Source organism: Equus przewalskii, chromosome 17 (genome assembly GCF_037783145.1).
Source record: "Equus przewalskii isolate Varuska chromosome 17, EquPr2, whole genome shotgun sequence".
NCBI lineage: Eukaryota > Metazoa > Chordata > Mammalia > Perissodactyla > Equidae > Equus > Equus przewalskii.
The window spans coordinates 68,019,228-68,034,979 of record NC_091847.1 but is presented as its reverse complement, the minus strand read 5'-3'; positions in this window follow the sequence as shown (position 1 = coordinate 68,034,979).

The following is a 15,752-nucleotide window of genomic DNA, read 5'->3' as shown; positions in this document are numbered from 1 at the left end:
AGAATAATAGTACAGCTACTCAATCATGTATCACAGTGTTCATATATTTTCCTATCACAGACAAAGTTGAAAAACACTGATCGCTATTGTTGTTGTTTTTAACGCATGTAATTTATAGTACACATCTTTTTAAATATAGGAATAAAATAGAGGACTGGCAGAGAACAAAAAATAGTAGATATTTGGCCATATTAATATACTTCAATATAGTAAAATCAAATTTTTAACTTTATCTAGATCTTAAATATACGGACTTCCACTTCTTTTATGCAGTTCTTTTTATGCTCATATGTTAGTGTTTATCTTAATATATGTTGCTTCCATCTGATCTCAATTGAAATAAAAAATTAATGTATTCTGTTTCCTCCTTATGTTTCAAACTGATTTTATGTATTTCTGAGAGTTCTTTTCTTTTCCACGACATATATATTTTGCACTGTACAGGGATTTTACAAAAGTCCCATTTTTTCTTAAGCAGTAAACGATTTTTTTAAATAATGTATATTAATAGAGCAAAAAGTTTAACGTCATTCATTGAGAAAGAAGTTCCAATTTTTGAACCTTTCTGTTTTACCACATCGTTTGCCAAGAGCGTCTAATGAACACCCACATTTCGTATCACACTGTGTTTCTCTGACCTTGCAACGATTTTTCACCACAGACTAGGCTGAAAGCAATAGCACATGAAAACTTCCAACATGCTATGTCTCCAGCACAGACTACTTCATGAAAATTGTTGATTCTAATGGTTTTCTATGGAGAGACTCTTTCGCTGTAGTTGCAGTTCTATGTGTGTGTTTACATGTGTGTGTCACCTGATTTTATGAAATTACTCTGCAATCACAAATCTTAGTGTTTCGCTGATGTTCTTGGGAGATTCCAAGTCCAGCCTCATGTCGATCCAGCCAATTCCTCTGACATCCTTGGAAAACCAACATCTACTCTTGCATTTGTTCTTCCATTTTTTACACTTAAAAAAAAAGATAGATTTAGCATCAACTATGTTCTAGATACTGTCTTGTTGCTGCAGTCATCAACATGAATACTGTGTATGCTGGTTCCCAGAGGGCTCCCTTTCTCCTTGGAGAAATGAACCCACAAGCAAATAACTAGATAACAGTATTATATGCATCAAATTGGAATCAAATCGATAGAAGGTAACGAAAGACTCTCTCTTCCTTGGAAAGTCAGAAAAGACCTCATAAAAGAAATAATGTTTGAGCTAGATTCCAAAGAATTGTTGCCAAGTAATTGAAAAATAAAGGAGAAAATGTAGTCCAAGTAAGCCGAGGAGCAGTAGTAAATGTTTAGAAGTGTGAGTGTGCATGATAATCCAAATAAATCAAGTTTCCAGAACTGACATGTGAGATGTATGCAGTGATTGAACAGACAAAAGAAGACACCTGCAATGTATTTCTTGCCGGATTGAGAAGGCTTTAAATGTGTTTCAGGATTTGGATGTCATCCTCCAGGTGAAAGGACACCACTAAAGATTTCCAAAGAGAAAGACATGCTCATATGTATTATTTCAGAAAGTCCTTTTGACAGTAAAATAAAGGATGCACATTAGGGTTAGGAAACTTGAGGCATGGATGTCAGTAAGCAGGCTATTATAATAGGCCAAGTGAGAGACAAGTAGAGTCTGTCTTAAACTGGGGGGCATTGGGTGGCGGGGAAGAAATATGAACAAATCAAAGAAGTGAAAGCAACTCTTAGAACACCAGACTTTATGAAGAGACAGAAATCGCCTCCTTATAAATTTCGTTTTTCTCTGCTACTTGTGACCTCTGCTCTGGGATTCCTGCATATATTAAATAAGCTTGATTAAAAATATATATATAAGAATTATCTTCCTTTTAAATCTGTAATTTTCCAGACCAGATAGATTCATTCCATTTAATTTTTTATCATATGACGTGATTTTCACCTTATCATCTTGAAGGCTCTCCTCCAGATATGCTCAAATTTCCTCTTAAAATTTTATACTCAAATTTTTATTGTTTTATTGATTTATATTCGTATTTATAGTTATGTATTGTACATTCTGATTCCCTATTATAAGAAAATAATACCTCCTTTGCCTGTTTCAAACATACACACAATGCTAACTTGTTTATATTCTCTCTTCATCTTCCTCAGGTTATCTAGCAAAAATCAGAGAATTAATACCAAAAAAGGGATTATGAAAGGGCTAGTTGTAGCAAATGGAATAGTCCATCAAAATAAAAGTTAACATACACAATTATATTGATAAAATGCAATTAAAGAGCTATAATTAACTAGATTAGTTCTTTTTAGGCAATGTGAAGATAGCATACATAATATTTCTCTAATTCTGAATAAATTATTTGGATTTTGGTAATAAAGCTCCTCAACCGTTTCAGTTATACAGAGGCAGAAAATAGCTTGGAACTTAGTCTAATACTTCCAGTTAAAATGATAAAAGTAAAAAATGAAGTTAATATATTAAATTTTTTATTTTAACTTAAAGTTACCAAGTTAAACTATCACAGAGTAGCATTTTTGTAGACAACTGACTATGTAGGCCATTGACTGAATTTTTAAAAATTTATTTTAACTAAATTTTTTTCAGGATATACTCAAAATTTCTACATTTTAACAATTCCTAAAGCCAAGACTATTCAACTTGGCATGCTTTTTGGCTGAACAATGACAGAGGCTGTATTTATTACATTTCCTTCTGACTTTTAGTAACTGATGTCTTAGTAGGGACTATCAGAGTGACTACTGACTAGGTAATTAGCCAAGAGCACTGTTTCCTCTATATGTGTTCACACTCCCTAGGCAAGAGACAAAATGTAACTGTCACTTTCAGAGTTTCTCTTAATATGGGCAGCTGAGGCTTTCGAGGAGAAAACATAATTGCTATCCTCGTACACACTCATCATTAAACTGATAATACTGTTATCTCTCAATCTTTGTTAATAAAGATGACTGCACTAACAAAGATGTGTAGGTTTTGTCGGATTATGGCTGTGAAAAAGGCACAGAAGTTTTCATTTCAAGGGAGCAATTAGAGAAAATGCATGGAATTTTAATTTCTCAATGTGCTCAATAGCAAAAGAGGACATCTGGCTGTAAGCAGACCAACATGCAATCAAATTAACATTATGAAAATACCACTGGCGATTCCCATTTTCTTCCCAACATAAACTACTTTTGAATTCCTTGTAGTTTAAAATATTATCATTTTATTTGGAGTCTCAGCCAAGAATTTCATCTCCAAAGAGTATTAAAGTCATAATCGTTTTAAAAGTGACTGTCTTTGGTCTCTCAACAGGTCCAAGTAGGTTTGGCTTAGCCAAGTGGACAAGTTGTCATGACGAGGCTTACATAGCATTGTCTCTGGCTTTGTTTTCCCCAGAGAGACCACAGCCTGCCCACTTTTAAGGAGGTAAGAGGTAAGATTATCCTTTCAAAGGGAGGAGTGAGGCTTCCATGAGTCTTTGTGATGTCCTACTGTATTTCTGGCATGTACTATCTCTGTATGGGACTGAATAGCTGGCTTTGATGCTAGTCCCTGATGAGTGAAAATAATAGCTAGTTAGGAGTATAATCAATATTATAAACAAATCCATACAATCACACTTCAAAAAGATTAGTATATTTTTCTAAATAGTGCTAATTGATGTTTATGATTCAGAGGTTTGAATAAATAGGATATACATATATGAAATCATATTACTTTACAAATGCTGATCAATTTGTTAGCAAATATTTGAACTACAGTGCAACTCTGTGTGTGTGTGTGTGTGTGTATTTACATTCTGGAAAACGTGGTTTATTCAGCAAACAAATATATTTTATGGCTATCTTGGTAGTTTTATTATTGTTCAAGAAACAAACTTGTATTTCACATGTCGTGTGCTGGTTAGTGATCTTCATCATTCATTATTCAAAAATAAAACCAAGTGCTTGCTATATTATAATAGCCAAACCATTTAAATGAAATAATGAAGAGAAAACAATAATAAATCTCCTCCTAGTCCAGACTCCAAGTCCCCTGCTCAGGAAGTAAACGTCTTCATAGTTTATTGTTTATTCTTCCAAAAATTTTTTACGTGGTTATAATTAGATATGGTATAATATTTTTATGTTTTCTAATTTTAATTATTAATAATGCATTTAACATTTTAAAAATATTTTACTGTCATTGTCAATACGATGGAAAAACTAGATTATTCCAATGAAAACCAATTATAATTAACTTGTTAAGTTTTGTTTTCACAAAGCATTGTTGGATAGATTTCCAAGATATAATACGAGCATTAGGATTTCAGACATAGCAGAAAGAGAGAACAAACCTAGATTAACTTAATTTCTATAGATATGTTCTTGATGCATCAATATGAAAAATACTTGTCTTATTTTAGAAAATTTTATATTAAGAAACTCAAAATCAAGTTGAATACTCCATCTTAACGTATATTGTCCTACAAATAAAGAAATATTAACAAAAATCAGAGAGAAAAGCAATCTCCATATAACTTTATTATTTCCCATGGGAAAACAAATGCGTAGTACATTGGGAATTTGGTAGTTACTCCAAAGAATTGAATTTTAAGTACATATGTGGTCATGTGTGGAAACGGTCTTCTTTGTTGGACATGGGGTAAGTTTATAATCATTTGTGCCAAGACATTTTTCGGAGCAATTATATTACTTGTTAGAAAAGTCCAAATTGGGATCATAGGAAAAGAAGAAAAACAAAGAAATGTGAGAGACAGAGAGATGTCCAGAGTTGAATACATGAGTTACTCAAAGTGGAATAATGGGAGGTACAGAGGAAAGGTAAGAACAATAAAGTGCCTTTCTTCCATTGTCCTGCTCAAGCAAAGTCAGGAAATAAGCAATGTCTCTTAAGCGTCCACCTAAGGCCCAAAGGACGACAACCATAGCCCTTGGTGTTCTCTCCCAGCCACTCCCAATGCTCCACCACCCTGGAAAGCAAGCAATTGTTCTCTGTCGTAACATCTTATCCATGTTTATCCAATGTAATAATAATAAACTGAACCAAAAAATATAAATAATTTAATATTTACTTAATATAAATACTCTAGCCCCTTAGGACTCTCTTTTAGGCTGAAAATATTCTTCAAAAGGCTGACAGAAAATTTGATAACCATTTCAAGTTAACATGGTTTTGTAATTCATTAACAGTCAAAATAACAGCCACTGAATCAGTCAGTGGAGGAGAAGGCGGGCTTCTCACATAATACCTGTGGTAAGAACCCCTATTAAATTTTAATCCATTAAGCATGTCAGGAAGTAGAAATCACGAAAATGTCAAGCAGCATTCATTCATGTCTGGAAGGGAGAATAAGTATAAGAAAAATTTTGAATTATTAAGGAATTGTTAATAATAACAATGTGAAAATACATGTTTTAAATATTTAGGGAATTGGAGCAGAATTAAAATATCAAATAATAAGTTTAAGATTGGGCTATCAGTAAAGGGAAAAAAGGTTACGTCAGTGGTTCCAACTGAGAAAAGATCATATTATATTACAACCAGGATTGTCTTTTATCTGTTCAATGTTTTAGAGTAAACATTTCATGTAATAGAAATAAATATATTATTTTACAGGACTGTGTCAAGTAAAACCAAGAGCCAGTGTGAACAACGGAACGACAAAGAGTAAAACGAAAGAAGAGGAAAGTTCTTTGTTAGATTGGAAAGATTTTAAATTACAAAAAAACTGAGAGCCAGATTGGTAAAATGAGAGAGCCAAGGAAAATGAAATAACAGGATATAATGAGATAAGAAAGTGTTATAAGGGAGAGAAAGCATGACATTCTACCAAAAAAAAAAAAAACCCTACAATATCACAAAAATTCAAAGGCAGATTTGCAGTTTTCTTCCTAGAAAATTGGATATATCTGCCCAGCCTAGGCAATCAATCAATCAGTGTATGTCAATAATATCCAAACTCTTAAATGTCAACGGAAATAATGTGTTTTCATGTTTGCCCATTCTTGGCTAATGAGGTAATTGCGTAAAGCTTGTGTTTGGAATGAATTGAATACATGAAAATGCATTTCAATTAGAGTCTACTTCAACTGGTACTGATGTTAGAAATTTAAAAGCAGCAATTTTAGTGCATCCATTTGTCACACTTTTCCCTGTTCATTTAAATGATGGTTGACTTGATAGATTTTAGACTGAATATATTTGCTATCTAGCAATAAAGCTTTTAAACTAAACAATCAAGAAAGTTCTTTTAATGTTGTGTGCCCTCACAAAACATATGGAATATGTAATTAGGATTTGCAATATACCAAAGAAGTATAAAAACTAAAATGGCTTGGTTTTTGATAGCTGAGCTACATTTGCCAATTTTCCTTCTAAATTCCATACTTAAGGCACGTTGTTAAAGGTCAGTAGTAGTGGTAGAAAAGGTTAATTTCGAAGTGACTGCTTAGGACAATTGCAATAAACCTTTATTGAGTCCTTTGGCCTGAAGCAGGATGACTGTTAAATTGTTTATGATAGTGGTGGTTCTTACCTGAAATAAAGAAGGAAAAATCCACATCTGTTTATGCTTAAACTAAGAATAATGAGTACATTGTTTAGTGATAGGACCTCTGGAAGATAGCTCAGCAACCTTTATTTTTTTTCTGAAACAGAATGTTAAAGTAAACAGTCTCCTATATCAAGAATTTGACAAGTTTAAGTTAGGAGTTCTTTCGAGGATTGAAAAGAAGGAAGCAAAATATATAGGTCTAATCAAAAATCCTCATGTTTTAAAAAATGTTTTCAACCAGAGATATCCCAGTTGATTTGGTAAAGAATGGAGCACTAAGCACAAATGCATATTTTGACTGCTATTAACTACAAACTATAACAAATTTTAAAATGTGGAATAGGCCCATGAGATTCCAGTAATTCCTGATGGCTCCCGTCTGGCACTCAATGAAGTCTTATTAATATAGATGTGTTCAATCACTTTTTGTCAAATGAAAATACAGTTGTGGCTAAGCGTGATGTTTAGGAAGGGCTGCCTAGGTTGGGTCTACTGACCTGAAATCGTCAAACTTCAATTCAGCAATTATTTTGTCTCTGTCATACACAAAACTACATATTAAGTATTGGTGGGGGGTGGGAGGGGGACAAAAGAAGAAGATCCTAAACAATATTAGGGAGTTCACAAACAAGCGGGTTATGGAAAAGAGAAATTTAAGAGCCTCTCATGGCTTCACTGACCTTCATATCATTCCTGGATCGTGACAAGCACCTTCCATCTCGGAGCCTTCAGCTCTTTTTTCTGATAGAAAGACTCTTCTCTGACTCTCCACCAGGCCAATGCTTCTTCCTCTTGCTTGAGATTCCAACTTCAATGCTACCTTGTTGGCTGCGGTTTCATTACCCTGGGATTAGGCAAGGTCCTGAAATAGGTACCATTCTGGCTGTATTTGCCTTTCCTTCATAGTACCCATCACAATTGCAGTAAATTCTAATTGTCTGATTAATGTCTTTTTGCCAACCAGACAAGAAGCAGAGGGTGAAAACCACTGCTATCTCAGGCATGCTTTATCTCCACACGTGGTAGATTCTAAAAGAAAAAATTAGGTTGGATGAATAGTCTATCCATCAGGAGTTTTCCATTTATTTCCTTTAATTCTATGAAGTGATATTATTATCAGTTGTACTAGGAAGAAAGAAATTCCACAGAGTAATTTGTTCATGATCACACAATTATCAAGTGGCATAGCATGAATTTTGATCCAAAACCCATTCCTCTTTCACCATACATGTTGAGTAAAGTTCTGTTAGCTTGACAATTATATAATAAATATATTCATAAAGTAAACATTTCTCAATTTTTGATCCAGCATTTTTTGTAAATCGCCTCATATTTTCTTTATGGGTAACGTCAATTGTGCTAAACATAGACCCTTACCACTTTTAGAACTGCAATAACACCTCTTTTTTGAGAATCAATTTTAGTGTCTGGTTGAATAATGCATTTAGTCCAGCAGAAAAGCTAGCAGTGGAAGTTTTATCTGCCTGAACTCCAAGAAAAATATTATTCATTAATTAGGTTAATTTCTGTCATGATAGCATATGTTGTTATCCACAGTAATTTAATCTTGGCTATTAATGATTCCCATTACAGAAGGGAATAGTTGTTGATAAGGACAACAACCAAAACGGAAGTGATTACTTATCTCAATTTTTTACGGTAAAGTATTTATCTGTTTCTGAAGTGAATTTAGGTATTTACCATTTTCAATTGCAATCCAAAGTTCTTTTTAGGGGAAATGATGGCATCTTAAAAATGCAAAAATTTTGTTTCATTAGAAGACATTGTATTGATTCCAACTAGTAAGCCTAAATTTAACTGCGAATATAATGGGTCTCTTAACAATAATAAATTATAACAATTGTACTAAAATAGGTGAAAATTATCAGCATTCCAGAGCTTGAAGTGAAAATTACTTGAGAACTTGTGAAATTAAAAGACCTTGAACTATTATTGTCAAAGACACGCCTTGACAACAAATAATATGTTGCACAGACCAACGAATTTTTAAAGCAATATTCTTCAGTGTGATCATACGGTCAAGTGTAAGATATCGAACATATCACAATTAAGTGTTTAATTCGCAATTATAAAGAAAACTCCTCATCAATAACCTCAGTTTTTCCATAGAAAATTACAAATTAAGTGAGAATTTGTGAACTCATCACACCATATCCATAAGAGGAAAGATAGAAGCAAAAATACAAAGTAACATTGAGAGTCATAGCTTATGCTCGCTCACTGTGCTTCCTTACTGTGCTTGTGGTCCATTCTCCAAATTCAATAATCTTTCCCAGCCTGGATGAAATAGTTCCTGGAGTCCAGTTAATACCCATTCTGTATTTAAAAGCTCCAGGCTATTCATGATTTCACTGTCTTTTGTGCAAATATAAGAAAGGAAAAGAGAGATTTGTTTGTGAAATGGTAGGGAAGCAGTAGGATAACAGATGAAATAATAATCTGAAGAAAAGTAAATAGAGCCATAAAAGTCAGGGGTAGCATATAGGAATGAAAGGCATACATTCACACCCCATGTCAAGTCATTTTCTCAAAGCTTGAAAACGAAAACAGCAATAAGCGAGGAAAAAGCAGCAAATTGGGTATTCTAATCTGTTTGTGAGGATTTTTCAGAGGAACAACACAGGCAGAAAGTTTGAAACACAGCAACCAAACCATACACAGCCAAATCTCGGGAATTTACCTTTTAAAAGGGCAAAAAATAAAGAGAAAAAAAATCAAGTGGGAAAGGTAAATACTTGAAAGACTGCTTTTACCTACAGATCGACAAATATCACTGAAGTGGAGTCAGCTGCTTGGCATTTCTGTTCATACTTGACTCCACTCCAGAGTAGTACATTAAGAGGAGGTGGAACGACGGGCACAGTGCAGATTATGTGTAACGGCAGGGCCTGCACGCAGCCAAGCGGAGCGGCAGAGTGCTGTGCGCCATTCACTTGGCATATAGAGTCGCAATCTATGTAAACGACTGTGAGGCTCATCAACTTAAAAGTAACACAGAGAATTTAGAGTTCAGGGTAGAATGACAACAATCATGGAGACCTCTAAGGAAACATTAAATAGAGTCATTAGCCTGGAGAAATCTGAGAAGCTGCATATTTATCGATCTTTAAACAAATTATGGCTTATCCCTCAAAGGAAAGTAGCCCATACTTTTTACTCCGTTGGGCATCACAAAAAGGAAATGAATTTAAATTGCACCATGAGATTTTTAAGTTAGACATAAAGAGATATTTCCAGGTAGAGAGAGAGTGGTTTAAAAATTAACTTTCTCCGGAGGTCGTTAAATGTATGCCGTCTTAATTGGGTTAAGCCTAATGCTGTCTCTAATTTTCTATCACATGTTTCCTTTAGTGCTGTTATATTACTGCCCCTGTTATTTTGGCATTATAACAAATTATATTTTTATTATGATGGCATCTATTCCTTTCACTGAATGCCTTTCACGCTCTCCTTTTAATACGTGCAAAACATACAAGGAATAAAATTAGAATAGTTTGTGCCAGCCCAGTGCCTTTTTCTTTGTTCTTTTTCGTAGAGATATTTTAGGGAATATTCTTATCTCCACACTGATTTCAAGTTTAGAAAAGGTTAGGACGCCTTGACTGCTTCTAGAAAGACTGAAATCTGGGAGAGAATAAAATAATATTCCAAGTATTCATTAAGCTAGTTTCCTGTAGAGTTAAAAACATTCCTCCGGCCCGCAAAGGGTGGTATTGAGAGCACGTCTGGGGAAGGCTCATTGGAAGCCTGTGGTTTCTCTCCCCCAGGAGACTCTTCCTGGCAAGCCAGGTCACCAAACTGTCTGGGCAGAGTTGAAACAAGTATCCTCAGACTTAAAGAATATTTGTTTGGTTGGGGGGAAGAAAAGTAATTTTTAAAGTTTAAGAATTTTAAACTCCATTTGTAGGATCTTTTGTCCTAGTCTGTTTAGTACTGAGTCCAATCAGATAATTCAGGGAGAGAAAAGAAAAGTCTTTTGCAATCATATTTAAACAATCGGATGAACTCTGCCCCGCAAACACGTCTATTCCAATGTTCTCAATGAAACTCTCCCTTCGTTTATTTAATCTTCATGCAAGATTCTAGAGGGGAAATTTACAATACCAAATGTGGGTCAAATTGTTATTCCTACTTGATTTAAGTCTTTAAAACCAACCATTTGTCAAGTTGGCAGTTATTAAAAAGATTAGTTTGTCAAGTTATAAATAAACATCTCGAGATGCACTGTCAAATATGATAGCCACTAGCCACATGTGACAATTTGAATTTAAATGAATTAAAGTTAAATAAAATTTAAAATCCTGTTTCTTAGTCACACGAGCCACCCTTCAAGTGCTCCATAGCCACATGTAGCTAGTGGCCACCATATTGGACAGTACGGATATACATCGTCATCATCACATAACGACAGTGCCAAGCTACATAAATGAAGACATAAAGACATGTTACATGTTACATGAATACTTGTGACACAGGAAACATTCCTTGTTTGTCTTTATTCATTATATTATAATCCAATTCTCTGTAATTTGGATAAGATTTTTTTATCAAAATATTGTCCTCAGCACAGACAATGTTAAAAGATTTGAGTCTGTATTAACCACGTTCTGCTCTGGTCTCTGTCATTGGCTGAGCAAAGTTGGGCAAGTCAATCAATTCATTCACTCATTTTTTTCAACAAGTTTCCTGAGTGTTACGTTAAAGGCACTGCGCTGAGCACTGGAGAGAAGACAATGACCTAAACTAGGTTTCTGAACTTACATCCTACTGAGAGAAGAAAATCATATGCAAAACAATATGTAATAAAATATCACAAAGTATTCGTTGCTACAACAAATATTATTCATGGTAAGGAGTAAGTGGGTAGGAAAGTCCTCGCTATGGAAATAGCATTTGGGAGATGAAGCCATGCTCATTGAACATCTCAGCCTCACTGCCTGGGTCTTTAGGCCCTTAATCCTCCCTAGCTATTGCTGCGTAAACTAACTTCATATGGACTCTGACCAACTTCAGACACAACACTGTCTCAGAACCACTCACATATCTCTTGCCTCCTGCTCTAGACAGTGGCTTCCCTGTTGATGCTGAGGCATGAGACACAGCCTGAATTGCTTGGTATCCATTCACAGGCAATCTGGGAATGCAGAGGAGTCAATGCCTCAAGGTGCATACTTTGATCAATGGGAGGTGGGAGCTGAAGGATAAATTCTTCTTTCTTAATAATCCCAAAAGTAAATCCCAAGACACAATCTTTTATGACCTCAGAAGATGGGCCCATGACATGGAGACATTAGATGCACTTGATACCAAGCGGTGGTCAACTCTGTAGCACAACTGTTTTCGTTTTCCTGTTTTGTTTTCTGGTCTCAACGGCCTGCCTCAGTCTCCTTCGCCTTAGTCTCTCTTTCTCTCACTCCTGCATCCCAAGGATCGCACTCTCAACTTACATCATAACACGTAAGACTTTGCCTTAGGCTTTGCTTTGTGAGAAACCCAGGAAAAGTTACTAGAGAAAGAGCCTTGTAAGTAGAGGGAATTTTTCATGTCCTTGAGTCAGGAGCATGCTTGGATTGTTGAGATACAGCTGGGTTCTTGAGTCTTGGTTTTCATGTTTAGGAAATGTTAATTTATTGCTATTTATTAAAATCTGAGGCTCTTATGCATAACATTTGTATATGGGTATCCTGTGTATTTATAAGATTACATCCAATGTTTGTGGTCTTTTTCATTTGTGCTAGGTTTCTTCTGCTTTTACAATTTTGTATCTTACATGAGGGCGACTTATGGAGTCTCAATAGAGTTTTTACACACAATGGTTGCTTAATAAGTCTTGACCAGCTGGCTTACTGCTCTCGTGCTACTACTATTGAAATTTAAATAAGATTTTTTTCACTCCTCCTCTGACCTAATAGGCCAGGGTGTTTCAAACCCTTGTGGACAGCTGCATCCCCTGGAAAATTTCCTAAATGCCTGTATTTGCCCCCTATCCAAGATACTGTTTCATTTGATCCAGGAGGAAAGCCCACAGTCTGTATTTTTAACCAGTACTCCAGACAGTTATGAGAAGGTCCTCTGAAGGCCACACTTTTGAGTGACATTATATCAACAACAAACGATGCGCCACATGGAATTTTGGCACTCTAGTGGTTTATAAAACTTGGTTATAAGCAATCTCTTTCCATAAAAGGTTTACACTTCTGCAGTACAGGCAGGTATAAAAAGATATAAATTTTCCATCTAAAACAGTATTTAATGATGAAAATAATTCACACAATTTATAAAAAAGCAAACTGCAATTGAAGTGTCAAAGGCGAAAACGTTTTAGCTATTAATTGCTAAATAGAGCTTCCTCTACTAAAGTTATCCTGGGTATTAGTATTCAACAATTTTTCATCCTGGTAAATCATAAAACCATTAAAATAATGATCTTAAGAGATAGATGATGGCAGACCAAAATCAGTGGAACCATTATTCTAGCAAAATTTGGCGTTCAGTCTACTCAAGAGATGCACATTTTCTTAAATGAAGATGGAGGCACTAGATGGTAGCAGAGGTTGTGATGTGTAAAAACTTATTGCATTGCTGAAATATCTGTAATTATTATTAAATGTTCAAGACACATGGGGTATTCTGGGTATTACATTACCACATCACCTTCTTTTCCAAAATTCTTCAAGAATTCTTTCCAACTTGCTTGCAGAATTAAGTCCATTCTCCTCAGCTTTTCATTATAAGCATTCTGTGATCTGGTGCTGATTTAGACTCTTGACTTTCTCTCCTGACAACTAAAAGTGCCACTTGTGCACTCTATGCTTATTTCCAATAAGGTAGTGTTTCCCACAGGATGTCTCCGAAAACACTAATTTTGGGAGACTAATAGGTGTTATATTTTAATAAAAAAAGTCTCCAAGTTCAAATGCATTTGGGAAATGATATGATAAGCAAAATTAATCAGGTTTCTTTTCTATAGTTCTTGGAGCCTTTAGGATGCCAGCGTAAATTACGAATAGCTAGGGAGTGGATGTGGAGTGAAATATTTCCCAAATGAATTTTTCATAAAATGCTTTTTTTATGGAGTACCTGTTAAGAAGAGTGTTCTGAAGGACATAGTCTAGAAAACACTGCAATGGTGGGAAAAGCACGAGGTTTGGAATCTGGTGGCCTTGGGGTCAAGGCTCAACCTCAGTCCTTACCAATGATTTGACCCTGGATGAGTAAATCTTTAAACTTGTGTTTCTAGCCAGAAAAATGAGTAGCATTTTGTTTAATTTAGAAGGTCATTGTAATAATTTAATAAGGAAACATATATTAAACACCTAATATTGATCTTTGCCATACTTTATATGGTCAGTAAATATTAGCTTTGTGGTTTTTCCTCAACTTGCAGCCAAACTAAACTCCTCACAGTTTCCTTGAATACACATAACTCTGCTTTTGGAGGTGATAGAACCCTTTGAGGGCCTGTTATGTCCATGAGCCCATTCCTTTTTCTATAAATGGGTTAACACATACACACGTTTCTTCATGTGATTTTTGGCCTCTCTTCCTGACTGGTATTATTCCTTCATCCTTCAAATCCACCTCCTGTATGAAGCCTCTTCTTTAATCTTCACTTTAAAATTAATGTCTTCCCTGTTTGTATTCCCGTGGAAATTTTTCTTTGTACCACTATTCCACACACCCCTGTTCTTCTACGAGGTTGTACTTTACATGTATTCAGACATCAATTATTGTTTGACTTGAGTAAAAATATTTTAATTGACATAAACGTATAAGTGAAAGAGAAATGCTTTATTTTCTAGGAAAACCACAGTCAGCAAGACTCTCTCCTCTTAATGACGTAGCAATAAGGTTTAAAAGAGTGATTGTTGGTATCAACAAGCTGCCTGTTGATTCCTGACACACACTTTTCTAAATGAATTTTTTATTTTCAATTGCTTTCAGTGTTTATTGGATGATGAAAAACCTTGGTTTATTCATGCCTCTTTTGTAATCTTTTCATCACTATTGGTGCAACATTCTCTTCCAAAATTTTGGTAATTTTTCTCTTGAGGTTCTCAAGAAATATCTAAGCTCTATACTTCACTAGCTTTAATGCAAAATGTATGTGACTGCATCGAGGCCGTAAATTAGTTCATAAAATTAAAATTTCTCTTCTGGTTTGCTGCTTAAATCTCAGTGTTAAGAAGCCACAGACAGATTGGATGAAAACATGCATTTTTAGCCAAACATTCTTGGCTTGAAAGCTTGGATACACACTTATTTAAACGCATGAACTTGAAGTTTAGAGAATTTGAGCATACTCCCAATTTTGTTTTCTCTAGGAGGGGATGTTACTTCATAGGGTTATTGTGAAGAGTTAATGAAATAATATATATGTATATACTGGTTATTGGTAAACGAACATATTTTAGATAGTTTTTTATAAATGTAGTTTTATTATTTTAAGGTTTATAAAAACCTTATTTTTAACAATACTTAATTTGAGTACTGCAAAATATATTTGGTACTATTTTCATATTCACCACTTGTTTCGGTATTATTCAACAAACAGGAAATGTGGTGATTCCACATATGGACTGAGAATAATTGGGAGTCCAGGGTGTTCCTCAGTCTTCATCCCCAGCTCTCAGCCCCCAGACTTTTTAAACAACCTTTTTACTAAGTAGTAATTATGCACTGAGTTACATTTCTCTGGAAGTAATTTTTATTTGTTTACTCCTATTTCATGTTTTAGTAGAAGGTCTCAGTTAATCCAACAGAAAGCAAGAAGGAATAAATTCCACATCTTGAAAACGAAGAAAGTTATAAGGACATAAAGAACTTTTAAGACTACAAGTAAAAATGGCTTTAAGATATAGCCTCGTGTGATATTTTGACCCATCAAGACCCAATGAGGCTGATAAAGCAAGTGTATAAATAGTAGTGAACCTCAGATTTACCCTAAGGACAAAGCCAGAGTCAAAAGCTTACCTCATTGGTCAGCTATCAGGCTTACTGGAAAGCTGCGCTAATTTCATGGTATCCCTCCGCTCCAGTTCCCTCAGCTTTAGAAGTAGTTGCTTGCAAGTTTTGATAAATTCATTCTTGATATTGGTTCCCTCTTGTTCTCTGAGCCACAAGAGAGGCCACAATTCCTGCTAATGAAAACTAACTTGGGGTTTCAATAGGAGTCTCAAATGGACT